Raw genomic sequence first — 26596 nt, 5'->3', positions numbered from 1 at the left:
TCAGGAAGTAATTACTTATGGACTAACCCAGCTACATTCTCTCTTCCTTCCTCCCTCCTTTCCTTCCTTCTTGCCTTCCTCCCTCTTGTTTCCTCCCTTCTCAGGTACTCAATTTTTTCTGAGTATTTGCTCTGTGCCTGGCACTGTGCTATACGTTGAGGATATGAAGATGAGTAAGTCTCAGTCTATATCTTTAGAGACCTCACAGCCTGGAAGGAGAGTTAAAAAATAATTACTATTCAACATGGCAATGGTTATAAAGGAGCAGATTTTCCAAACTGGTGTTTCAAGGAACATTCTTTGGCAGGATGTTAAGTAAGTGTACCATGAAAAAGAAGTATTTTGAGTTAAAATAACTTTAGGAAATGCTGGGTAAAATAAAATTAAGTAAGTTTTTTCTTCCTGGGGAATTTTCATACCCTTTAAAATGCTAATGTGCACCGTGAATCTCCAAGAAGGGAAGAGCACACATTTTCCAAACTCATTTGACCTCCTAACCTTCTTTTTACATGACATACTTAATGAAATATTTGTTCATTCTTCCATCCATCCATCCATCCATCCATCATCCATCCATCATCCCTCCACCCATCATCCATCCATCCATCTATCCATCTACTTATCCATCCATCCATCTAAACATTTATCCTCATCCCTCCAGCACTTCTTGGTTACCCACTATGTGCCAGACACTACTACATCCTGGGGATCCAGCATGGAGTTTAGTATTCTATTGGGAAGATAAGCACTAAGAAAGCAAACGAATATTACAATTGTCAGAGTGTAGTAAGATTCACGTAGGAAATAACCAGGGTTCTATCATGAGAAAAAAACAGGGTGATCCACTTAAGCACGTGGTCAAGAAAGCCCTGTGAGCAAAAGACATTTCAGGCAAGTACCTGGAAGAAGAAAATGAGCCAGCTTTGCAAAGAGCAAGAAGAGCCATCCAGGAAGAGGAATCAGCAAGTGCCAAGTCCCTGGAATGCAGAAAGCCTTGGCAAACAGGAATTTGAGCTTCCTCCAGGAGTGCAGGTCTGCTTAAAGGCAGAAGGCTGGACCTGATATTAAAAAAATTAGAATCTCCTCCTCATAATATCACAGAGTTGGAGGAGACCCTGGCAACATCAATGCCAAGTTCTTATTCAAGAAGGTCCCATCTTGTAACATATAGGGCTGTCTGCCACATTTGGCTGTTTGTAGGATTTTCCTCTTTAGATAGGAGGTTAACTTCAGCCCCCTAATGTAGCTTGTGAGAATGTTGCTTGTGACATTTCTCTTTCACTTGAAATGAGGACCAATGAGGATTGAACATATTGCTATGTTTTAAAGGAGAAACTTCTCTCAGAGGTGCGAATCCCAATACAAATGATCATAACTGGTAATCTTCGTTCTCTCTTAGAAATGGGAAAGAGCAAGCCTGAAAAAGGAAATTGATGAAGAAACAATTTGGTTATTCTTGACTCAGTGGCCAAGGAGGGAATACAGGTAACCCTGATTCTTGAAGCCTGAGTGCCCTGCTCCCCAGGCTTTTATCTTCCAGTTCTCCCTGCAAGATTAAACATCCCCAAACACCATTTTTGTGGTCTCTGCCCTGGTTCAAGGAGTTACAATGGATCTTCTTTATTGTCAAATCAACAGAAAACCTCTCAGCTGGACATTCAGGACTATCTATTATTATCATCATTTTCTTCTGGGTGACCCTCTTCCTTCTCCTCATTCACTTTCCCCAACATATAGGTGCCCTCTCTTTTTCTCTTTCTCTGAACGTGTTTCAGCATGGAATTAAGGCCACACACACACACACAAAAGAAAAAAATTTGGGCTTTGGTGTTGTAGCTGTAGCTTTGATCTTCTTTTTTAAATTTTTTATTTATTTAAAACATTTTTAAAGTTTTTCTTTATTTCTTCTAAAAAAATGGGATACATGTGCAGAACATGCAAGCTGGAGCTTTGCTCTTTCTTATGCTGTTTGCTGTTTGCCTGACTGTGCATCTTGCAGACCTTTAGCTTCTTTATCTGCATTCATAGGTAGTAATAATAATATTTATCAAGTAGTAATAATAATGGTTACACAGGATTGTTGTCATTTGAACTCACCTGTCACAATATCTTCCCACTATGGGCTAGGACAGACTCCTCCCTCTGGAACCTAATTCTTCCATCTTGCTTGCCCTCTGCTGAGGTCCTTTCTCTTTGGAGACAAGAGAATCTTTCTGATTCTCCCCTCCCCATTTGGACTTCATGGCCCTTACTTAGCTATTTAGAGTTGGCCTTTAAAATGGCAGACTTTATTTCCCATTTGCTCTACTTTTTGCTATCAGAGGCCACCCAGCTTTCCTCCATTCCCAGTTCTTGTGACCAACCTAACACAGCCTGTGTGAGAGCCTTTGGCTCTTGCTTGTTTTGGAGGGAGAATTGGAAAGTTATTCTCTGAGGTCCAACCTTGGTAAGCAGAGACAATGAAGATCTAGTCCTATCCCCTTGGCCAGTTTTTACTCAGTCAAGACCTCCTCTTTGTTGACTACACAAGGAATTCTGGTATTGGTGTCTGGTCTACCTCTGTAGCCTCATGGTCTAGTGACTCTCACATATCACTGGACACTAGCCATGACTTCTAGATCCTTGACTTACTATGACCTCAGCTAATTCAACAGGAAGATGGAAGAGTTTCATCCAGAACCTAGAATCCAGCATGTTCTAGCTCTTGCCGTAGCCCTCGCCACATCCATTGACATTCCTAAAGAAGCTTCTGCAGGTCATCTGTACACCCTTCCTCTTTTCTACTGTAGATGTCACAAGTTCACAGGTAAGGTGAGGTATGGGTCGCTTATGTCCTTTTCCTGCTGTTGCTGTGGTTGGGGAAGCACTAGGGAAAGAGATGCTTCTTCTGATGCTCAGGGCCTCTGTCAAGACTGCTTGGATGGCAATGTGCGATGGCAATTTGCAATAGCTCGGGCTAGCATGGTGGGGTCATAGCACCATCCAAGGCTCTAGCATAGACCTAGTAGTGGCTCTGTTAGGGTCTGAATATCCAAAATTCATAGGTTGAAATCCTAAACCTCAATGTGATGGTATTAAGAGGTGGGAGGTGATTGGATTATGAAGGCAGAGCCCTTATAAATGGGATGAGTGCGCTTATAAAAGAGGCCCAAGAAAGCTCGTTCATCACTTCCACTGTGTAAGGACAGAGTGAGAATGTTCAAGCCAGGAGAAAACAGGCTATCACCAAACACTAAATCTGCAGCTTTTTGATATTGGACTTCTCAGTCTCCAGAACTATGTAAATAACTTTTATAAGTAACTCAGTTTATGGTATTTTGTTATTAGCAGTGTGAATAGACTAAGACACTCCTACCTAGAAAATGCCTCTTTCCTTGTCACTAGCTGGAGAAGAATGATTCAGAAGAGTGCACCCAATTCTGGAACAGACTCAAGGATGTTATTCTGTATCAACTGGTGATTTCAATGCTCTTGTCCTTGCTGCAAGAAAAAAATGTGTTGGAACTTGGGAAGTATGTGTGTAAAGGAGGAAGGAGTGCTTTATGTATTTTTCCAGCAGAATTTCGCTAATATATCATTAGTTACATTGTTACATGATCACGTCTAATAGCAAGGAAGGCCAGGAAATGGTCTTTGAAACTGAATGCATTGCCTCCCTGAATTAAGTTGGAATTCTATTTGTAGGAAGGAAAAGTGATAGCATTTGGTAGGCAACTACAGTGTTTGTCATCTCCAATGACACCAGTCAACCTACCTTACCTTGCATTTCTCTGAGCTCCTTCTCTTGGAACATTTCATCCCACAGTTACCTTTTCTCTGTGCTTTTTCTCAGTGTTGCCAGAATCCAGGTCAGGATCTCGATAGAGTGCAGGCCACCTTAAAGGAGCTATAATGTGCCTCCTGGTGGTCTCAGGCTTGGTATAAAAAGCATTCTGACCAGTTCTTGGTCCCAGAGGCCATCTAAGAGGGAAACAATGATTAACTCTTCTTCTCAATGAGATGCTGGAAGACCATTTGGAGCCTTGGAATAGTGATGAATAGTTTAGCACCATCCCCTTGGTGATAAGTGAGTTTTGCTCAGTTAGTTCGTGGGAGATCCGGTTGTTTGAAAGAGTCTGGGACCTGCCCCTTCTCTCTCTCTTGCTCCTGCTCCTGCCATGTGATGCACTTACTCCCCCTTTGCCTTCATCCATGACTATAAGCTTCCAAAGGCCTCACCAGAAAGCAGATGCTGGCACCAGACTTCCTGTACAGCCTACAGAACCGTGAGCCAACGGGGACCATCAACCTAGCGGTGTCGCAACCTAGTCCACTCACATCATTTCTCATGTCTTTTATGTTCAGCTGACTGTGAGCCCCTGCTGTCCTAGGTTACAAGCTTCTTATGAACAGAGCTATGACTTAGACACCCTCACGGGTACAAACAATAGGCGTACATTAAGCATGTCATAAACTAATTAGATGGAATCCATAGCAACGTGTTGTGTTGCAGAATTTTACCTTTTCAAGAAAGCATTTACTAATTAAGGAAAAGTTAGGAGACACATCTTTCCTCTCTTCCTTTGCTATGGTTTGGATGCTGTTTGCCCCACCAAAACTCATGTTAAAATTTGATCCCCAGTGTGGCAGTGTAGCGAGGCAGGGCTCCGTGGGAGGCATTTGGGTTATGGGGGTAGATTCCTCATGAATAGAAATGTACTCTCTTGTGGGTGAGTGAGTTTTAGTTCTCATGGGAATGAATTAATTCCTGTGTTAGTCCATTTTTGCATTGCTGTAAAGAAATACCTGAGGCCGGGTAATTTATAAAGACAGGAGATTTAATTGGTTCATGGTTCTGCAGGCTGTACAGGAAGCATCTGCTTCTGGTGAGGCCTTAGGAAGCTTACGATCATGGCTGAAGGCAAAGGGGGAGTAGGGGCAACATATGGTGGGTGCAGGAGCAAGACAGAGAGAAGAGGGAGGTCCTAGACTTTTTTAAACAACCGGATCTCCTGTGAGCTAACTGAGCAAGATCTCACTTATCACTAAGGGGATGGTGCTAAACTACTCATGAGGGATCTGGCCCCGTGATGCAATCACCTCCACCAGGCCCCACCTCCAACTTTGGAAATCATATTTCCAAATGAGATTTTGAGGGCACAAACATCCAAACTGCATCAGTTCCTATAAGAGCAGGTTATTAAAAGGAGTCTCACTTCCTTGATTTTTCTCTCTTGCTTTTTCTCTTCCCATGCGATCTCTTTGCACATGCTGGCTCCTCTTCCACTTTCTACCGTGAATTCAAGTAGCAGGAGACTTTCACCAGATGCAGTTACTTAATCTTGTGATTTTCAGCCATCAGAATCATGAGCAAAATAAACTTATTTTTTTTATAAATTATCCGGCCTCATGCATTCTGTTAGGGCAACACTAAAGGGACTAAGAGACCCTCCTTCTATCATTTAAATTTATAATACATACTCATGACTTTCTTTCCATTCAGCCCCATTGCTTATCATATATTTTACTCTATATAGGGTTGTTGGTAAGGTCTTGCTAGGTGAGTTAGCTAAGTGGGCTGGCGCAGGAATCAACTGAGGCCATGATCTGAGGTTTGGTTTCCTAATGGACCATTTATCCATGATCTTGAATGGTGCTAGGCTCTAGACCTTGGTCTTCTCGGTGGAGAAACCTATTCTTGCTTCAGGTAAAAAGACTCCAATATGTGCTACATAGGTAGGTCAGAAGCATTGTTTTAAATCAAGGAACCACATTATTTATGTGTGCTTCTTGGGTGGTCTGAATCAGGGACCCCAGGATTAGCACAGTGCTAAAAAAGTAGACTTGCTGCATCATTCTGGAGGCCCACATATTTCTCTATTATGTAGCCACTGACTAACTCCTTACACTTGAAACTCTAGTCACAGAACACCTTTTAACTTCAGATATAAAGGATATCTTAGTCTGGTCACTCTGTGACACTCTAACTTAGGGCTTCTCATCAAAGTCTTGGCCCTGACCTCAGAGTTCCAGGATCAGTGGCCTTAGGTAGGGCCTAGTTATTGACATTTTTAGATACCGTCCTTCCTCAGGTAATGCTAATTGTGCATCCTAGAGTGTAAAACCACCTCAAAACCCCAGTGAGAAACTGAACTGTAGACTCCCTTAACCCCAGTCACAAATAAGCTCCCTGAAATCATTCATAGTTGATCCTGACTTCAACGCACTGGCTTCTAAATCTTTTCAATCACTGATATGATGTCATACCAGACCCAACATGCCATCCACCCAACATCACCACAGAGAAAATCTAAAACTTCCTCTCCATTTGGTCACACATTTGAATTTTAGCTCTGGAAATACATAATTCTGTAATTAATGGCATAGACCATCTTTAATTCCAGAAAGAATGACCTCTTACTTTGGCTACAGTTTCTTCTTAATTCTAGCTTTGGACCAGTCTCGAAAGCTGGCCACAGACTGATCTCAAGACCAGACCCAAGTTACCCCATAATCATGATCATCCACTTTATATTTTGTCTGACCACTCCTGGATTCTTTCTTTGGTCATAGATTGCTCCATACTTGATAAATTATAAATTTATAACCCTAGCCACAAATGGAACCCAGAGCTCCAGCCTCAGTTCAACCTCAAACTCTAGCCATAAATTAACAACCCAGAAGGACTTCTCTCTTTGGCTAGCTAAAAATCAGAATTATCATCAATTTTTAAATGAAAAATTTAAATATAGATAGATGTCAAGAAACTAGCATATTGAACCCTATGTATGTATTTCACAGCTCCAACAATTACCAGTACATTCTTTTTTCATTCATAACCTTACTGACTTCTTTTTCCTCCCTCTCCTTGATTATTCTGAAGGAAATGCAGACATCATTATATCTTATCATCTGTATGTGTTTTGGTTTATATCTCTAAAATATAAGGGCTTTGTTGAAAAAGATTGACAGGTTAAAACCATGACATAATTGTTACACCTAAAACTTAAAACTTCCTTATGCACAAGTATCTAGCAAGTGATTTTATTTCTCAAATTGTTTTATATGTAGAAATTTTCAGTTTGTTTGATCCAAATAAGTTATTTGTTATTTGTTAAATAAGCACATTGTTTTTGGTTGATATGCCTGTGTCTTTTAACTTATAGGTTTCCTCTTTATTACTATTGTTATTGCATTTTTTGTTGCTGTTGTAGGAACTATTAACTGCCAACTATTAAGCTCTAAATATGGGGCCACACTGACGCTTAGCGCTGGTCACTGATGCACCAGCACAAACTGTCCCAGAGAAGGAAGGCCCTGATCACAAGGGGTGCAAGCCAGGGAGTGAGTGGCATATCCCTCGGTACAGCCACTAACCATGAAACTCCATAAAGCTTCTGCCCTCCAACTAGTGAGGAACATCTGGCTGTCGTATGAAACGATGGCCAAATCTTGCATTTATCATGGTCATTCTGTTCTCTCACTGCTATTTCCTGACACAGAATCGTGGCAGCAAAGATGAAGCTAAACAGCCTGTGTGTACATATGAAAAATTTAAATTCACATGCACAGGACAGGCTCATGCTGTCCTTGCCCATGCTTAGTCTGCCTATGGCAATAAAACTCTGATTTACAGTCCAGAGCTACAGTTGCTAAGATAAGCCACCAAGGTGGACCATTAAGGTGGCAGTGTCAACATTTGCAGGGGTTTAGAGAAGGGAAAGAAATTGAGGCATCACCCAGTGGGAAAGAGAAGTGTACATATAGCTTTCATCATGGAGAAAAATAACCCTAATGTCAAAATGACCAGGTTTTTGTGATGAGGACTTGACTGTTTCTACAAGGAGCTAGTTTATATTTGAGTGCTGAGATTTTTGAAGCATTTGGCATGATTAGCATTGAGTGAAGTAGCAAAAAACAGCATCTTCAGCAACTTTATATGGCCTTCAGAGAATGATGCTCAAAGTTCTTGGCTGATATTCAAGTTTCTGCCCATCATATCCTTGCCTATTTTGACAGCCACATCTCCTTCTCTTCTACTGGACTCTTCCCCAGCCAGACTGAGCTCCTCTCTGCTTCCCAAACAGGACATGCACTTTTCTCTATCTTTGCATCATCTGCTCATATTGTTCCCTACTCTTGGAATGCCCTTCCCAAGCCCTCTCTGTGCACGTGCTATCCAGGAACTGGGATGATAACTCTTGGACCAAACAGGAACTGTTGAGAAGCAGCAGGAGGTGGGTCACCTTAAACACAGAAGAAACCAAAAGAAAGGTTTGTTTAAAATGACCCGGAGCTTGGGGCTAGGAAGTTCCTGGATACCTAGACAGCTGGAAGAGGAGCATGAACCAGGAGGCCAGGAGAGACTTCACTCCAATCTGGTGCCCTCGCTATGGCACAACTCATCCAAAGAGAAAAGCTCCATGAAAACACGTTGAGCAAAATTATTCATTCTCATTTCTTAACGTAGCTTTCTAATTTAATAGTAAAAAAATACTTGTTTTGGTTTAAATTTCTCTACTTTTTAGATACCATTTTCTCTCCCAAACTAGGTCATTTGAATTATCTGCTGATAGTTCAAATCTGTAGATAATTTGCTTTTACTCACATTCCTAAGAACTAATTACCTGTACATATAAAATGATGAAATCTCATTATATTTTCTTTTAAAACTCTGACATGCATTTAATTACATTAGTCAATTATTACTGTACATGCTGAGGATTTGCTTTTGACCAGCTCGTGCTGGAATATTTACTGCACAGATGTGTTACTTTAATTAAACAAATGTGATTACACACATATCAATTTTTATTTGGTTTCAAAGCCCAGAATCTAAAAGTGACGCAGTTGGCAGAGCTGTGTGGTGCGGTGCTGGTTCCCAGGAACACAGCAAGAGGCACTTTACTGAGGGAACGCTGCGTGCCTGCAACTCTGCGTGGGAGACTTCAGCCACAAGTGGGTTTTTGTCTGTGTGTAAGTGCCATTGAGTGAACCCAAGAAGGGAACAAACAAACCAGCCCCGAATCTTTCTAGCACATCTTCAGCTTTGCTCTCTTATATATAGGAAATGAGAGACAGTGCTTGGAGAACCTGCAGGAAAACTAATCTAAAAGCCAGTCCATTTGAGAGTGGGAGTTGCTTGGAACTGGTGCTTGGTTAAATAGGCCAGCTGGTATTTCTCTTTAAAATCAGGGATGAAGTTGGACAACATTAGAACATTGAACTTGGTCTCTTGGGCTTTTCCTGCCATATCCTACAGCAATTCCCTAAGCCATGAGGTTGGCATCAAGGAAGGAGACCACCTCCCAGTGCCTAGTCTGAAGCAAGCAGTTTTGAGGAACAATATGAAGACTTAGATGGAAAATCTGAATGTGCTTTACAAACTAGAGAAATGTAAAATTCTCTATAACTCTTGGTAAAATGATTCCACATATCAGGCACAGAGTAAGTAGTCTTGGTTATTAATAAAGGCAGTAAGTCAACTCATTAATCAACAAACACTGAGCACTGTATGAACTGATTTCTGGTGGGCACAAACAGAAAGACAATAGTTTGTGCACATGAATGCAGACTAGTTGTTTTCCTTGGCCTTGGACACAAAGGATTGCCGTGTTGGTTGTTAAGGGTGTCTCTGTCTGGGATGCATGGCTATGGCACCTGAAGAACCAATCCAATTGGTCAAGTCAACCAAAAGTTCTGCTTAAATCATCTCCAGTTATTTTGGATATAGGTAGTGTCTCTGAGGATGAGATTGGGAGCCAATGAGATGGGACACACTTGTGCTCCCAAATTCACCATGAGCATCAAGAGTTCACTGAAATGCTGAAGAGCATGTCATCCACTCCAGGCTCAGAAGGAGGTAAAGGAGAGGCAGCAAGTTGTTGCAAAAAGTGAAGAAAGTGCAGGTTCTAGGTGAGACAGAGAAGCACACGAAGAGCAGGTGCAACACCCAGCTGTATGGCTTCAACCTCTTATCGTGACAGTGCCATATCTAACAGTGATGATGAAACCCATCTCATAGTGTTGTTACAGGGATTATGAACCATATATGTGTGATGCCCAGAACGTAGTACATTCTCAGGAAATTACTGTTGGAGATGATGAGGATAATAGGGTTGGTGTGGAGCAGCTTGGAATGATTAATTTTTGGAAAAAAAGGTTGTTTTCATTCACTTTGCCTATGCCATTCTTCCTTTCAGCATTTGGCATAGCACTGACCCATTCCCATTCTCACCTCAAGACAAAAGCCTACATAGGTACCTTTGCAGAGTTTTAAGAGAAGGAAAGTTATCTGGTCCAGCACTCTTGAAATGAATTGCATAACTCTTTCAGCTATGTAGTGGCAGAATTAGGAAACAAACCCGGGTCTCTTACTTTGAGTTAAATGCTCCTTACATTGTATTTCTTTATGGGATGAATATTATACATCACCTAGAGAGATATGCATTTAAAAAGAGAAATATGGGGAGGGCAATAATTAACCCGAACTAGTAGTGGTATTTCAGATATTTCTGTTTTATCAAGTGAGACACTGTTGGGATATTGCTGGCATATACACCTTCCTGGTAGCTCTTGGAAGGGGCCAGCATTTTCCTATGAATTAGACTTGAGGTTTCCAACACATACGGGTTGAAATACTGATCCCCTCAACCAAGTGAAGTTTGGGACAGCCTTCTTCAGGTTCCATATTCTCTCTCCTTCACCCTGAGTACCCTATACAAATATGATCACTTTCTATGAGTGTCGTGAAGCTAGAAAGTTTGGGAAGCATCAGCTTAGCTTGACTAGCTGGTCCATAAGACCAGGCTTTGCCTGTGAAGAGCTAAACAATCAGCATATAAAATTATTTGAGCTTCAGTTTCCTTATCAGTGAAATTGATATAATTCTTATCTGTCAGTTTTGCTGTAAAGATTCATTGAGACAGTCCAGTATAGTGTCTAAAATATCACAGATGCCTAAACTCACTGTGAGTTGAAGATACCACTATTTTTTTTGGTTTGTAATTTTATTTGTTAAAATAGAGAACACAAAGAACTTCTGGCTTTCCACTGCCGTCACAGCTTGGTAGGTGGAATCGGAGATAGCTTGGCTGTTTGAGCTTTGAGTTTTGGCTGTGACCTGTTTCTGCCTTACTTCGAGTTCCATTTAATCCACCAGCAAAGATCTGGTCTGATGTGGTCACTATGGCTTAAGGTAGCAAAACCGGAGCTAGGCTCTGCTGTCCTCACTTCCTCAAAAGCACCCAGGGCTCAGCTCAGGCCTATCTCTGCACCCCAACCCCACCCCACTCCCCAGCTGCTGATCTCATTCTTTTGCCAGGGCCAATTATAATTAAAACCAGATTTGTAGGGAGAAACATGCATGCACACACAGCCAAAGCCTGGAATTGCTTACCCGAAAACAAGTTCCCTCCTCCTTCTGCTCCAGTTCTTCAGCCTTACCAAGAGTAGGGGAGGGAAGTGGAGAGAAGAAACAGGATTTGCATTGGGTGTGCTGAGGCAAGGTGATCCTGGACAAGTGACAGGCAAGCAGTCATCCTCCACCTCGCTAGTTTTTGGACTAGCTCAGGGCAGCAGCCTCAGGTTGCCCAGTGGAGTCCAGCCCAACAGTAGCACTTGGCCTTCCCTCCCTTGGGGTGGGTCACTGTGGGTTGAGCCCAGCACCGTGGGGGCCAGGGCTGGGCTGCTTGCCCACTGTACCTCATTATGTATTCCTTCATTGTTTCCTATGCAAATTAAGTTAATGAGAATTAGGAACATAATGGAGCCCATTCACCGTTCTAGTCGCTGGAAAATGGGTTTGACTACCAATTTTCCATTACAGCTGTTTTGTAATTACCGTGGAATACTCTGAATTCTAATGGAGACGCTGAGCTGCCTGACAGCCTCTTGACTACTTTTTTTTTTTTTTTTTCCGGAAGGTTGAAAAAAGGAAACTCAAACCCTATAACATAAAAGCCTTTCTATCAGAGTGCCTCGGTTTGCTTCTCCTATGGAGATGTCCTCCACTCTTGCAGGAAGGGTCTGCTTCCATCACTGGGGTCCTGACCTTTGCTGTGATTAGACTAGTTAACCTTTTCGTCAGAGTTATCCCTTGCCTTGCAAGCAAGCAAAACAGAGTTTAGGGCTACACTCAGCCAGGAGTGGCCCTCTGAAGCAGGCCAGGGCAGTCCAGGGTCCAAGTGTACCACTGCTCCTGGATCACCTGCTACCCAGCCTGCCTCTCCCACCTAGGACTCCAACCAAACACCTCCTCACTCACCTGTTGCTGTTTGGGACACCTAGGAGTATAGGGGTTATCTTAGTCCATTTAGGCTTCAGTGTACTATAGACTGAGTAGCTTATAAACAACAGGAATTTATTTCTCAAAGTTCCGGAGGCCGGGAAGTCCAAGATCAAGGTGCCTGCAGACTCAGTGTTTGGCGAGGGCCTGCATCCTGGTTCATAGACAGCTGTCCTCTTATTGTAACCTCACATGGCTGAAGGGGTGAGAGATCCCTCTGGGCCTTCTTTTATAAGGGCACTAATCCCATTCCCAAGTCACCTAATCACCTCCCAAAGGCCTCACCTCCAAATGCCATCACATTGGGAATAGAGTTTCAACACATACATTGGGAGAGATGCAAATATTTAGTTATAGCATTTCACCCTGGCCCCTCAAAATTTATGTACTTCTCACATGTTGTCAATTCAAAAGCCCAAAGTCTAAACTATCTTCTAAATATCATCTAATTCAGATATGGGTGAGACTCAAGATATGAGTCATCTTGAGGCAAATTCCTCTCTAGCTGTGAATTTGTGAAATCAAACATGTCCTGTGCTTCCAAGATACAATGGAGGGACAGACATAGTATAGACAATTCTCTTCCAAAAGGCATAAATAGGAAAGAAGAAAGTAGGAAGAGGTCCTGAGCAAGTCTAAAATCCAACGGGCAAATTACATTATCCCTTAAGGCTCCTTGGCTTGATGCTTTGCTCTCTAGGCACACAGTGGTGGGGGTTCTGTCTTCTAGACCGACTGAGACAGCAGTCCCGCCTCTGCAGATTTGCTGGACATGGGTTGAGCCCCCAAGGCTCTGGGTAGCCCTGTCATCTCGGCTTTGGGCACAGCCCCTGCCACAGCTCTCATGGGATGGAGTTGTGTGCCTGATGCTCTTCCAGGCTGCGATTGTATGCTGGAGGCTCTAGAGGTGTAGGGTCTCTAGGGGGACTCACCCCCACAGTTCTGCTGGGCATTGCCCTAATGGGGTTTTCGGTGGTCCCAAACTTCCCAGTGGCCCCCCGCCTGGGTTCCATGCCAGCAGCTCCAGGCAGCTCATCCTTTGGAATCTAGGTGGAGGTAGCCACATACCCAAAGCTTTGCTGGATACAGGGTAACTCCCACTAGGGCCCACTGAAGCCTCACTTAGGGGTGGCTGAATTGCTTGGAGCTGCAGTGTGGGGAGTGAAGCCAGTGATGTGAGGCAGTGTTGGGCAATGCAGGTGGTTACTCCTCTGCATTTTTTTTTTTTTGTAGCTTCTTTTGAGATGACTGACTAATCTCTATTGGATAGTTATTTGGCCACACCCTTAGTATTCTTTCTTGAGTAGTCTTTCTCATTATTTTCAATGCAGATAGGCTGAAAATGTTCCAATTCTTTAAGTGCAGCTTCTGTATTGATTAATAACTCTGTTTGTAAGTCATTTCTCTCTTTTCACATTTTACTCTAAGCAGTCAAAAGGAACTAGGCCACTCCTTCAATACTTTTAAAGATATTTCCTCCACCAAATTTCCAGTTCTGTTGCTTGCATGTTCTATCTTCCACCAAACACTAAGACATGAACACAATCCAGCCAAGTTCTGTGCCACTTTATAATAAGGATGGCCTTTCCTTTATCGTCCAACAGGTTCCTTATTTCTGATGAGGTCTGAGACCTTATCAGAATGGCCTTTACCACCCATATTTCTACCATCATTCTGTTTAGAATTCTGTTCAGATATTCTCTAAGAAGATTGAGGCTTTCTCTATAGATCTCTTTTCTTTCTGAGCTCTCACTAGAATTGCCCTTAAAGATCTGTTACAACAATGTTGGCTTTTTCTAGCATGTGTCCCAGAACTCTCCAGCCTCTGCCCATTGCCCAGTTCCAAAGCTGCTTCCATATTTTTAGGTATTTGGTATAGCAGTACCTCACTTCTGAGTATCAATTTTCTGTCTTAGATCATTCAGGCTGCTATAGCAAAGCACCATAGATTGGATGGTTTATAAGCATCAGAAATGTATTTCTCACAGTTCTGGAGGCTGAAAGACAATGATTGAGGTGTCAACAGATTTTGTGTCTCGTGAGGGCCTGCTTCCTGGTTCATAGATGGCCACCTCTTCTGTCATGTCCTCACATGGTGGAAGGAGCAAGGGATCTCTCTGGGGCCTTTTATATGAGGGTACTAGTCCTATTCATGAGGTCCTCTGCCTTCATGACCTAATCACTGCCCAAAGCCCCTACCTTCAAATACTCTCACATTTGGGATTAGATTTCCACATACATATTTAGTCTTTGCTATAATAATCCCCTCTTTTGTTTTATTTTAGCACTGACAAAGACCCTCTCCTTGATCAGACTTTGATAAGGCTCCCCTGAGACCTCTTCTCAACTGGCCTAGACTTTGGCTCCAATTTTTGCTGAACTTTCATAGATCAGTTTTATCAAGAATCCTACTAAGTGGCCAGGCGAAGGTTGGCTTACGCCTGTAATCCCAGCACTTTGGGAGCCCGAGGCGGGTGGATCACGAGGTCAAGAGTTTGAGACCAGCCTGGCCAACATGGTGAAACCCCATCTCTACTAAGAATACAAAAATTACCTGGGCATGGTGGTGCATGCCTGTAATCCCAGCTACTTGGGAGGCTGAGGCAGGAGTATCGCTTGAACCTGGGAGGTGGAGGTTGCAGTGAGCCGAGATTGGGCCACTGCACTCCAGCCTGGGTAACAGAGCAAGACTCCATCTCAGGAAAAAAAAAAAAAAAAAAAAACAATCCTACTAAGTAAGTTTGGGAAGGGCTTCTCCAGCTCCACATCTGATCACCTTTGATATCTGATTAAATTCTTCATCCTCCATCCTTGATATCTGATCACTCAGACTTGCCTTCAGCAAAGATCTTGTTAGATTAGTTTAGAAAGAATTCCCCTACCCTTGATGTCTCTTCTTAGTAATTTTCCATCCACCTACCTTTCACACCCACCCTGCTCCTTGGCTATAAATCCCCACTTGTCCTTGCTATATTCAGAATTGAGCCCAGTTCTATATTGAGGTCTCTTTTCCCTTATCACTGTAGTTCCTGAATGAAATCTGTTTTCACTGCTTTAACTACTGTCTGGCTCTAGTTTTGTTTAATAGCACCAAAGAGTCTAGGAGGAAGGACATGTTAAGAGTTTAAACGGTTCAAAATTTTCCAAGAGTCCAATGTGGCGGGATCGTAGGATGCAAGACAGTGAGGGTGGGGTTGACAGCAGGGAGCACTGGGGGAAGGGCATGAAGAGCCAAGATTTTATTCTTAAGGCTTCTTAATCGGGGGAGAAACATGATGAGAGTTTTAGTTTAGAAGGACATTCTGGCTACAGTGTGGAGAAGGGATTTGGACATAGGTACAGAGGGGTGGGGTTGTTTTGGTTATGGTTCACATAAAACCCAGGTAGGGGTCCATGACAATTATACACTGATCCTTATTGATGGGGGAACCATGAAGGCTTGAACTAAAGAGGTAACAGCTGGGATGGAGAAATATGAATGGATTAGGAAGATGTTTAGGAGGTAGAACCAATGAGTTTGATGATCAACTGGATACGTGTGGATTGCAGGGCAGTAGGGGACTTCAAGGGTTATTCCTTGGATTATTGAGTGATGTAATTCATCATGTAGTAACAATATTGACAGCTAAAATTTGTGGAGAGTATAATATGTGCCAGGCACTTCTGTTTTACGTATAGAGCTCATTTTATCTTTACAATAACCTAATGAGGTAAGAACTATTAACCTCAATCACACGTGAAGAAGTTGCAACACAGGGAGGTGAAAACAGATACTTGTTCAAGGTTTCACAGTCAGGAAATGTTAGAGTCAGGGCTCAAATCCAGGTGAGCTGGTCTCATAGACCCAGGTGTGTTGGAAAAGGTATTTTCTCTGGGATATGTGTGTATGTGTGTGTGTGTGTGTGTGTGTGTGTGTGAGAGAGAGAGAGAGAGAGAGAGAAAGAGAGAGAGAGAATGAATGAGTTCTGATGTGAGTTGCTGCCTTTGCAACACCATAGTGTAGATTTCCAGGGGGAGGTTGGATAGATAAGCTGTAGTTTAGGAGGAAGGGCTGGGATTGAAATACAGTGAGTAATGTGTCCATGTCAAGACATAGGATTATACAAAATTTCCTAGAAGAGGTGAGTGAGGAGGCCTGGCCAATACCAGTGTTTTTGTGATACACTTAAGGAAAAGACTATAGAAGGCACTGAGTGAGAATATCACAAGTGTAGGGTGAAGGTTAGGTCAGTGAAAAATTTCTCTACCTTCCTTGGGCCCTACTTCAGGCCCTCTGGCTCTTGGGCTAGGTGTGTGTTTTCAGCTGCACAATGGTGCAGCCAGCTTCTGCAGAATAGTCTTATTATCAGGGTCAGAGGCCTGGAATTTGAGGAAGTATGTGGTTGAGCTTCAAGTCCCCGAAATTTAGAAAAACAAGTAAGGATGCGTTTTAGGTTGGTTACTCATAAATTAGAACCAGAAACAAATAGTTTATTATGAGGTGATTCAGGAAGCTCCAGGAAGGGAGTGGTCTCATCTATATTCCATGTTTTCCTGACTGCTCAGAAGTCATTTCTTAGTTTCAGCATTTTTTGCCACCTGGAGAGGCTGAGAAGTTTTAAAACCATGAAGTCCTGCTTTCTTTTTATTTAACAGTTCTTCCCTCAATTTACCTCCTTTCTCTCACATTTCACTATTAGCAGCAAGATGCTGCTGGCAGTGCCTCCAACACTTTGTTTGGAAATCACTTTAGCTGGATAACCAGGTTTACCCCTTACAAGCTTTGCTTTCCCCTTATAGCAGATGACAATTTTGCTGATATTTCTGCCACTATGTAATAAAGACCCCTCTTTGTTCCAGGTTCCAGTAATATGTTCCTTCCTTACTTATGAGCTCTTACTGACAGGCTTCTTGTTTCTATATTTCTGCTAACAGCCTATTCAGGGCAATTTAAGCTTTCTGAATTATGCTCCTCAAAATTCTCCTCAAATCTCTACCCACTGCCTGGGTAGAGTGCTGGTCTCAAGGCCACTGCCACATTTTTAGGTGTTTGTTGAAGTAGCATCCCACTTCTGATACCAAATTCTTTATTAGTCAGAGTTCAGCTACAGAAGAAAAACCAGTAAGAGATATATTCGTGTGTGTGTGTGTAAGTGTATATATATATATATACATATATATATATGTGTATATATATATATATACACATATATATGTGTATATATATATATGTGTATATATATATATACACATATATATATATGTATATATATATATATATGTGTGTATATATATATATATATATGTAAGGATTTGTTACCGGGCTACACAATTGGGGGAACTGGTTAAGCAGTCTCTGTAAGGCTGCCAACTCATCTAATGCCAGAGACTGAGGTCCAAAAGCAGGCAGTTGGGAAAGGAAAGTCATGAGCAGGCTGCAACCCATAAGCACAAGTTGAGACTTTGTGAGCACAGGCTGTTGTGTTCATACTTCTTGCCTCTGACCTTTATAACAACAAGCATCTTGAGCCCTCCATCATGGAGCTAAACAAACACAGCTAGAGGAGCCAGTGGAACTAAGGAGTACCAAGGGAAGGGAGAGAACTTGCTCCATGCCATTGAAATAAACAGTTCAGCTATAATATGTGTGAGCTACAAAATGGCTACTGCTTCATTTCTGCCTCCCTATTCTCCAAATTCTCCGAAGAATTTCGTTTGTGGCCCCACAATTAGAAACATACAATAAAGAAACATACAATAAAGAACATTATGAAAAATGTAGTTCATCCTACCAAATCAAAACATTACGAAGCCGTCAAACATATGCTCCAGTTACACCAACTGCACTTTCCTTATCATACTTTGTATAAATGCACTTTCCTTATCATGCTTTGTATAACTGTACTCTTTTCCTGGACTACCTCCCTTCTGCCTCCTATCTCTGCCCCAATCTGTGCCCCAGCACTAATAGCCAGTCTTCTGTGAGCTAGTCCCAATATGTCTCCATAATACCTGATACCTTCATTACAGCAACAATCACAAGATATGATTTTTGTTTATGTGTCTATCTTCCCCACTGAAGTCTATGCTCCTTCAAGTAATAGCCCGTATTTTCTCTTACATCCCCTGAAGTTAATGCCTAGCAGATAGTAGGTGCTTAATAAGTTTGGATGAATGAAGTAAGTCACAATGTCTCTAATCCTTAGTGTGTTTTGCATGAAATGGCTTTGTAACTCACGAGGCCATTGTAACCATGAACTGTGATGGCACATGTGCAAGTACCCAGTTCTTGGTAGGTTATTACAGAAACTCCAGAACTTCCTGCTTGAGCCTGGCCCTGTGGTGTCGCAGACGGTCCCTGGAGGCCCCTCTACCTTCAATACTGTGGCCTGACAATGTCTTCATTCTGGAACCACCTAGGTCACGGAGATGGCAAAATCTTTAAGAGTGCTATATATTTTTCAAATTCAGGAAAGAGATACACTGGTGAAATTCTCTCTTTGAGGAGAGAGATACATTCCTTGCACACATGGATTCCCCAGTCCGCTGGAGATAAAATGATCCTGACCTTGGAGGAACCATGGTCATAGGGATATGCTGTCTGTGTGCCTGAAGAGTTTGTGTGTCACTTAATCTAGATCACGCTCAGGGTAGTCAGCAGGTCAGGCTCAGATCCAGATAAGCAAGATGTTGTCTGGCTTTCTGTCGTTTGTTTATTCAACACATTTATTGTGGACCCACAGTTTTTCTAGTGCTGTATTAATTGCTGAGAATACAGAGGAGTTAATACATGTAAAACGTTTAGAATAGTGCTTGGTGCCTATAAACCCAGTAAATATTTACTATTCTTCTTATTAAGTGATATATGCAGTTCTCAGTTTCTGCTTTATCTTTGTAGATATGCAGGTGTTATCTGTTCTCTCTCTTTCTGTCTCTGAGTGCTTGGTTGGTTTCCATGAAGTATCATTTGAACTGATCATCCAGAGGGTGCCTGAGAAATTGTTATAATTTATTTTGTACTTATGTGCCAGGAACTGTGCTACATAAATTTTACAAGAGTTAAAATTTGTTTCAGCTGCATTTAACAGAAAAACACGTTTGGTTTCTTTCAGTCTTCTAAAGGATGCCTAGAGGTAGTAGCCAGGGCTAGTATGGCGGTTCTACAATGCCATACTTTCATTACATACAATGCCAAGACTTTTTCTGTTTTTTTGTTTCACTAGTTGCAAGGAAGACTGGGAAATGTAGTATACAGCTGGAGACATCATTGCCCTAAATAAAAATAGGACTCTATTACCAAGAAGGGAGAGGAGAATGGATATTGGGTGGCATCACAGTCTCTCACACCTGAGCATCTGATTCTGTCAGAAGTTAAATGATGACCTCTCCTGTGGATCCCTGGGTTCTTATGAAGCATGAGTATAATACAAGATGTCAACAGGTATTGCAAAGGTAAAATCCTTGCTAAAAAATGGCTTAGTGGAGAGGCTGGGTCATTCTCAGACCAGTTATAGGGTGGCTTGCACATTGGTGTGCTGATTCAGGAATGGATTTAGATGATTGACTCGTAGAAATTTCAGGTGTCTAGAGACAAAATATTGGCCAGACCTAATATTTCAGTTTACCTCTGCTCCAGCCATTGAGGAAAAAAATATCTGCTCTGCATCAAAAGGGAGACAGATGTCAGTTTGCAAAGGAAAGAAACAGAGGGCCAGTAGGCACCTCTTGCTAGGACCTAATTCGCACTCAGGGAACATTTGATCCACTGGGCTCTGAGGGAAGTTTAATTGAAATGCAAAAACCAAAGGTCAAAACCATGTAAAATTTAAAGGCCATTTTTACTATTTGACAAGGAACAAATTGTAACTTTATATTGCTTTTAGATGCAATTTTGTTCAGTGAAATTAGATTATACTCAACTAAAGCACCTTCTTTAGAGCTTTTATATTAAATATTAGAACTTATTAGCAGGACCTTGATTTCGTCAGTAAATACCAAAGAAAATATTTGGTGGGAAATGCAGCTGCCTAATCTGCATTAATACAAACGAGAACTATTAAGCTTAGCTGATTAGCATATTCATATGTACTGTAGTCCCCATGTATTTAAAATAGATTCTGCTAGATTCCGATTACAAACTCAGTGTATGTATAACGCTGTGAACCAGAGCCATGGCAATAGCGTGCCACTGACGAAGGGTAAGGAGCCCCAGCAGGAGGTAATTTTTGAGCAGAAAAATCTCGGCGTTGTTTCCATAACCAGCCTTGTCTCAAAGTCTCTGAGAAGCAGATGAACTGACAGACAGTAACCCAAGATAGAGCCTATGTTCCTGGGGAACAAGATAGATAGGTCAGAACAAATGTGTGTGTGTGTGTTTAATTCATTTATTTGTTCATTTCTTCATTTGCACAGCACATGTTTATTATTTACATATAATAATAAATGTATATTATGTATATTGTTTATATGTATATCTATAATAATACGTGTATATTATAGTAATACATATATAGTAAAGAAATATATTTTTATGTTTATCTTGAGCCCATGATATTGCAGGCACTGGGGTGGTGCTGGTGACTGGTGAGAATAAGGGCCACCCTGAGAACAGGGTTCATCTCCTCAAGGAGCTGGAGGAAGGGAATCCTGGCTTGCCAAATCTGGGGCTGATTTTTCAAATTCCCGCCTGATTCCCTGACCTAGTCCTTTCATGGCTAGGAGTGTGGCTCCCATGGAAGGTTCCTCTCAATGTGGAGAGCCAGGGGCAAGGAGTGGGGGGCAGGGAAGAACTGCCTGGCTGCTCCTGCCCTCATGGAGCCCACAGATGACCATAGGAAGGGCACTTTGTGTTCCTTGCTCCCCAACAAGGGAGTTTCCTGTTTCCAGTGACACAGCTTGAGGTGACTGTAGTTGATCAGTGAGGGGCTAATGTGCTTGGATGGGATGATGCAGATTGCTTACAGATAAGGTACCTGTGCCTTTATATTTGAAGGTCAGTGTCCTCTGGGAGGACAACACTCTAAAGAACATGGTTACTTCCTTGTGCATGTGTCTGTCCAGGTCCCAGAGCATCCAGAGCAGGCCTGTGTTGAGGAAGTACCTTTTGGGATGGTGGGTGATGCTGGGGGTCTGCAGGACTGCGGGAAGGCAGTAAAGTATTCATTCTCCGGGCAACCCAGGTTATTTACTCTGCTCTTTTGTGCTGTCATCTTTCTGGTGCCCAACATGTGGAATTCCAGAATTCTGGTGCTGGAAACAATCATAGACATTATTCTATTCTAAAGACTAAGAAACTGAGGTTCAGGGGAGTCCTGAGACAGGCGGAAGTGATGCAGTCCAAACCAAATGCCATGTTTTCTGAACCTCAGACCAGCAGGTGAACTCCTGACAATGATTCCTAACATTTATTTAGTCTCCATTGATCCAAGCTGCCCTCTGCGTGCATTGTAACTAGATGTAACAGGTTTTTAAGCTTTCAGAACTCCACATTTTGTGACTTTTCTTGAACCTGGCCATTCATTCATTCTTTTAACAGATACTTATGGAGCACCCCTCTGTTTGAGGAGCTGTGCGAGGCCTTAGAGTTGAAGCCGTGAGTAGAAAGACAAAGGTTCTGGGCTCAGGAGCTTATATTCTAGTGAGAAGAGTGACAATGAAGATACAGCTGCCAGGTAGGGATACCTGCTCTGAGAAAGGGTGTGGCAGGGTCAGGGGATGGAGAGTGACCAGGCTGTTTGTCCTGAGAGTGGGTGTGGGGTAGTCTTATTTATTGAGCAGATAAGGTGACATTTGAGCAGCTGAAGGAAATAAGTAATGAGACATAGACTGCCTGGGGAGAGCGTGTTCCATATAGAGACACGGAACACAGCCTGTTGGGGAGGAAGGTGTTTACAATGTGGCACAAGGGAGGAGACAGCAGTAGAGAGGGTGGAGAGGAATGAGGAGCAGATTGGACATATGCCTGTTGTGGGGGACAGCATGCAGTTTATTATCCAGTCGGGGCCCTAGATGGTGAAAGGAGGTGCTGCTAGTAATTGCACTAGGATAGACATGAGTGCCAGAGTCTGAGGCAGGCCAGGGTGTGTAGTCACCTGCCATGAAGGCCAGTATGAGGTGTTGGCTCTTACTCCAGGGGGGTGAGGAGCCTTGGAGGCTATCAGCAGAGGGCAGGAGTGGTTGGATATTAGGTCCATATTGACTGGGAAGCTATCAGGTTTACTGGCAGATTGGATGGGGGCTGCGAGAGAAAAGGAGGGTTAAACATGACTCCACAGTCTGAGCAACCGGAAGACAGAGTTGCCTCTATGGAAGTGCCAGGAGACTGCTGGAAAATAATATTTGAGGAGAAATGGAAGAGTTTGGTTGTTCATTACCTTTGATGCATGTTACCATTGATGTGTGTTACCTTTGATGTTCTTATTTGACATTTGAGTGAAGGTGTCATATTTAGTTAGAAGCAGGAGTCTTCAGGAGATATCCATCTATCTATCTATTTGACTATCTATCGATCAATCTACCTATCCAGTATTGGAAGCCCTTAGAGCAGGGTGAGATCTCTGAGAGAGTGAGTACAGAGAAGAGAGCAAGGACTGAGCCCTGGGCCCTGCAAAGTTTACAGATTAGAAGGACCAGCCCCAGAAAATAAGGCTGAGAAGAAACAGGCAGAGAGGTGGGAAGGAGGCAAGGGGCATGACGTCCTAAGCCAAGTGAGAAAAATCTTTCCAGGATCTACCATAACCTGTACAGGATGTTTTGGGACAGCGACTTGGAGCAGCATTTGATGGGAGAGGAGGGAAGCTGTGAGACATCAGCTCTGAGCCCTGAGTCCAGGGCTGGTCCTGTGGAGACAGGGGTTGCTATGTCATGAGCAGTGTGTGTGTGAGTGTGAGGTGTCGGGGGAAAGGTAGTAAGAAGCTGAGAAAATGCCCCAAGCTGACCTCTCCCAAGGGAGTTGGAGCCATGAGTACCTGGGCAATCTGAGGTGAACACTCGTCGCTCTGTGGGTCACTAGTATCTAACAATAAGACCCCACCTGCACCTGTTGATACACCCTCAGGGTGAGAGGCAAAGAAACACCACTGGGAAACTACAGACACGCAATCAGGACTTTTCTCTAAAGTAAAGAGAACTTAGGGTCAGGATTCGGGGATCAAATCTAGCTTCCTTGTTTGGCCTCTCTGAGTCTTTGTCCCTTTGCCTCTAAAATTGAGTATTTCCTTGCCTTATCTGAGCTTATGTAAGGGCTAAATGGGACATGCTATACCAAAAACAATTTATGGAGACCCAGTTCATTATAAGAGTACAACGCATTCATCTTCTTCATCTTTATAATTTTTGCTACTCCTTTCTGTTTAAATTGAAACAGATGTAGAGGCTTGTTTTCTAGAGGAACAACAAAGAAAAAAACAAGCAACAGGGAAAGTAGTCTTTGGTTAGTGAGTATTCAGGAAATTTCAGGGCAAAACAAGGAAGGTGATTGGAACCCTAATAAGATCGCTTCCAGCATAAGGATGACAGTGATGGCAGAGAGGAGACTTCATACTTGGACATAGCTTTGTGAGCTCCTAAAGAAGCCCAGCTCATGGTCTGCCCTTCCAGATAGGCTGCTGAAGGAACAGTGAAGTCTGGAGCTGAAACAGCTTCCTGAGCAGAAATCTAGTTCATTTCCCTAGGCTCAGGAGAGTGGCTTAGAAGCCACCATCTCTGCCTTTTTTTCCTGATGCTGTCTGTGGCTGACTGTGGCAGGTGGGAAGCTCTGGGAGCTCCAGCCCTGTCCTCTGTCCTTGCAGACACCCAGGGTGGGTGACCACAGCCTATGAAGTAAGCCAGTCCTTAATCCATGGAGCACATGCCCAGATACAGGGACATGGTGCCATAATGGACACTCCAAAATGCCTACTCCCCATGGTTGGACCACATCCAGATGACTTTTTTTGTTTGTTTGTTTGTTTTTGAGAGAGTTTCACTTTTGTCACCCAGGCTGGAGTGCAATGGCACCATCTCGGCTCACTGCAACCTCCACCTCCTGGGTTCAAGTGATTTTCCTGCCTCAGCCTCCCGGGTAGCTGGATTACAGGCACATGCCACCACGCTGGCTAATTTTTGTATTTTTAGTAGAGACAGGGTTTCACCATGTTGGCCAGGCTGGTCTCGAACTCCTGACTTCAGGTGATCTGCCCGCCTCAGCCTCCCAAAGTGCTGGGATTACAGGCATGAACCACCGTGCCCGGCCGAGGTGACTTGTTTTTGATTAAAGGATGCTGCCTGGTCTTCTGCGATGAGCCCACCCTCCAATCTTCATAGTCTCCACTTGACATCAGCAGGGTCACGAAGGAATCAGATGACCAAGAGGGGGCTCTTCCTTGAGAAGGTGCAAGTAGAGGTATCACCTGCCTAAAGGTCCTGCCCAGGGATGGGTGCTTGCCAGGTCAGGGGACAGGGCAGGGGCATTTCATTGTGGGAAGAGGGGAAGAGGGTGTGGTGGGGGGGCATGGCCTCTGGAGTTGGGGCAGCCTACCCCCTGAATGGTCCCAAGGTCAGGCTTGTAGCAACAGGGTTCCTGGGGCGGGAGGAGGGTGGGGGCTGAGTGTGGTTTTTACTAACGTCCACTTTAGCCTGTGCCAGTCTTGCCCATGGCAGAGCCCCTGTTCATGCCCTAAGTTTAGACGTTTTCCAGAGCCAGCCTCAGGACAGTGTTTCCCATGAGCACAGAGTTCTGGTTGAGCCTTCAGCTCCTTCAAGCTGAAGGACTGCTGAGAGCCTGCAGTGTGCTCCCTCAGGGCTGGCATTTTAACCACTTTTAGTGCTTAATTCTGCACAGCCTCCTACATTATCTCATGGGTCAAACTCCTCTCTTCAAGCTCCAGAAGCAACAGGTGTGTCTCCCACCCCCTCCCCCAGCCCTTCCCTTTCCCCTATTGCCCTGCTCCAAGGAGGGCCTGGCCCAGGGGTCAGGAAGCACCAAAGGTGTTTCAGCGGTGATGCTCCACAGTGACAGTTCGGGCGCCAGCAACCAAGTGACGGTGGTGGGGAAGTGCATTCCAGGCCCCGTAGCCTCAAAAGTCAGCTCGCGTGGCCACCTCCCTTCTGCACCTGAAGCCTTGCGGCTGGCGCTGTCTCTGCTCAGGGGCCTGAATAAAGCCGAAAAGGGGAGATGCTGTTCGCCTTCCCAGATGGGACCACCAGGGGGCAGTGGAGCACACTCGCAGGCTGCCGGCTGCCTCAGGACTAGGAAAAGGCGGCGGGAGCTGCTGTGGCAGGGGAAACAGGCGACCCTAGGGTCAGAAATCATCTTCAGAGCACCGGGTCTCCTCTCAGAGAATGGCAGGACTGTGCATTGGCTCCAAACTAGCCAGCTTTTATCGTTACTCAGAAGCTGCCCAACCCTGACAACCCCATCATCATTTCGTTCTGGATCATCACCCTTATTTTACTGGCATGAAGAGCCCAGAGAGGTTGAGTAACTGCACTGGAGCCACACAGCCATGAAAGTGGTCGAGCACTGGATTTTCACAGTGGGATTTTTTAACGCCAAGGATCTTCCTCATTGCTTCACAACGGTTAGTCCAGTTCTTACCTGGGAAGAAGATGCCCAGCCCCCTTCACACCATTATCAGAATCTCTTGGAGGAGGGAAGGGTCTTGCCTGAATCTCAGGTTTTAACAAGCTTCCCAGGTGATGCTGGCACACATATGTAATGGGAATCCTGCTCTTGTAGCAACACCTGACCTGAACCCTATTGTAAAGGAAGCGTATTTTTCCCTTAGTCTTCTTCCCATCCACTCCCCACTCATGCTGAGCTTCCAGTCCCCCACGCCCAGTCCCCAGCCCCAGCCCCAGCCCCAGCCCACGATGTCAACCATGCACCTCTGAAATCTCCCTCCCGCCAAGGACTTGTCTGCATCCCTCCTGGCTTGCCCTCCTCGCCCTCTGACAGACACTGACACTGAGCTGCCCTTTACCGCCATACCTTCCAAAGTGACAACAAGTTAATCTGATTAAAAAAATCAATTCTGGTGGGATTAAGATAGAAAGTTGCCCCAACAACCAGTCAATCCCAGGTATCATGGGAATTTAAAGCCGGACTTTCTGGACATAAAATCACAGTCTGAGCTTTTAATCCAGAAATGCTACAACGAGGGTGGGAATTTCAGGAAGAAGGGGGAGAAGCATTTGGAAAGATGGAGATCCTTGACTTTGGGGTCAGGGATTGAGGGGGGTTTTATCTATACTGTGAAGGTGACAAATGCCAGCCTCGGGTTTTTGTTTTATTGAAAGGAACATGTATTGGTTTTTCCATTATAGAGACAATAGATATGCATGCAAAATATCCAAGCAATATAGAAAATTGTA

At 43.6% G+C, this 26596-nt stretch overlaps 1 long non-coding RNA gene across 1 annotated transcript; it reads left to right on the top strand.

Moving 5' to 3' along the window:
• Nucleotides 1-111: 111 nt before the first annotated feature.
• LOC115834683 lies at nt 112-19505 on the top strand. The gene is made up of 3 exons (XR_004029570.1): nt 112-315; nt 1400-1485; nt 19468-19505. It is a non-coding gene; the product is annotated as an uncharacterized LOC115834683 (long non-coding RNA).
• The last annotated feature ends 7091 nt before the right edge of the window (nt 19506-26596 follow it).

Source organism: Nomascus leucogenys, chromosome 4 (assembly GCF_006542625.1).
Source record: "Nomascus leucogenys isolate Asia chromosome 4, Asia_NLE_v1, whole genome shotgun sequence".
NCBI classification, from domain to species: Eukaryota; Metazoa; Chordata; class Mammalia; order Primates; family Hylobatidae; genus Nomascus; species Nomascus leucogenys.
The sequence above is the reverse complement of the archived record's forward strand: the minus strand, read 5'-3'. Positions and strand labels throughout refer to the sequence as shown.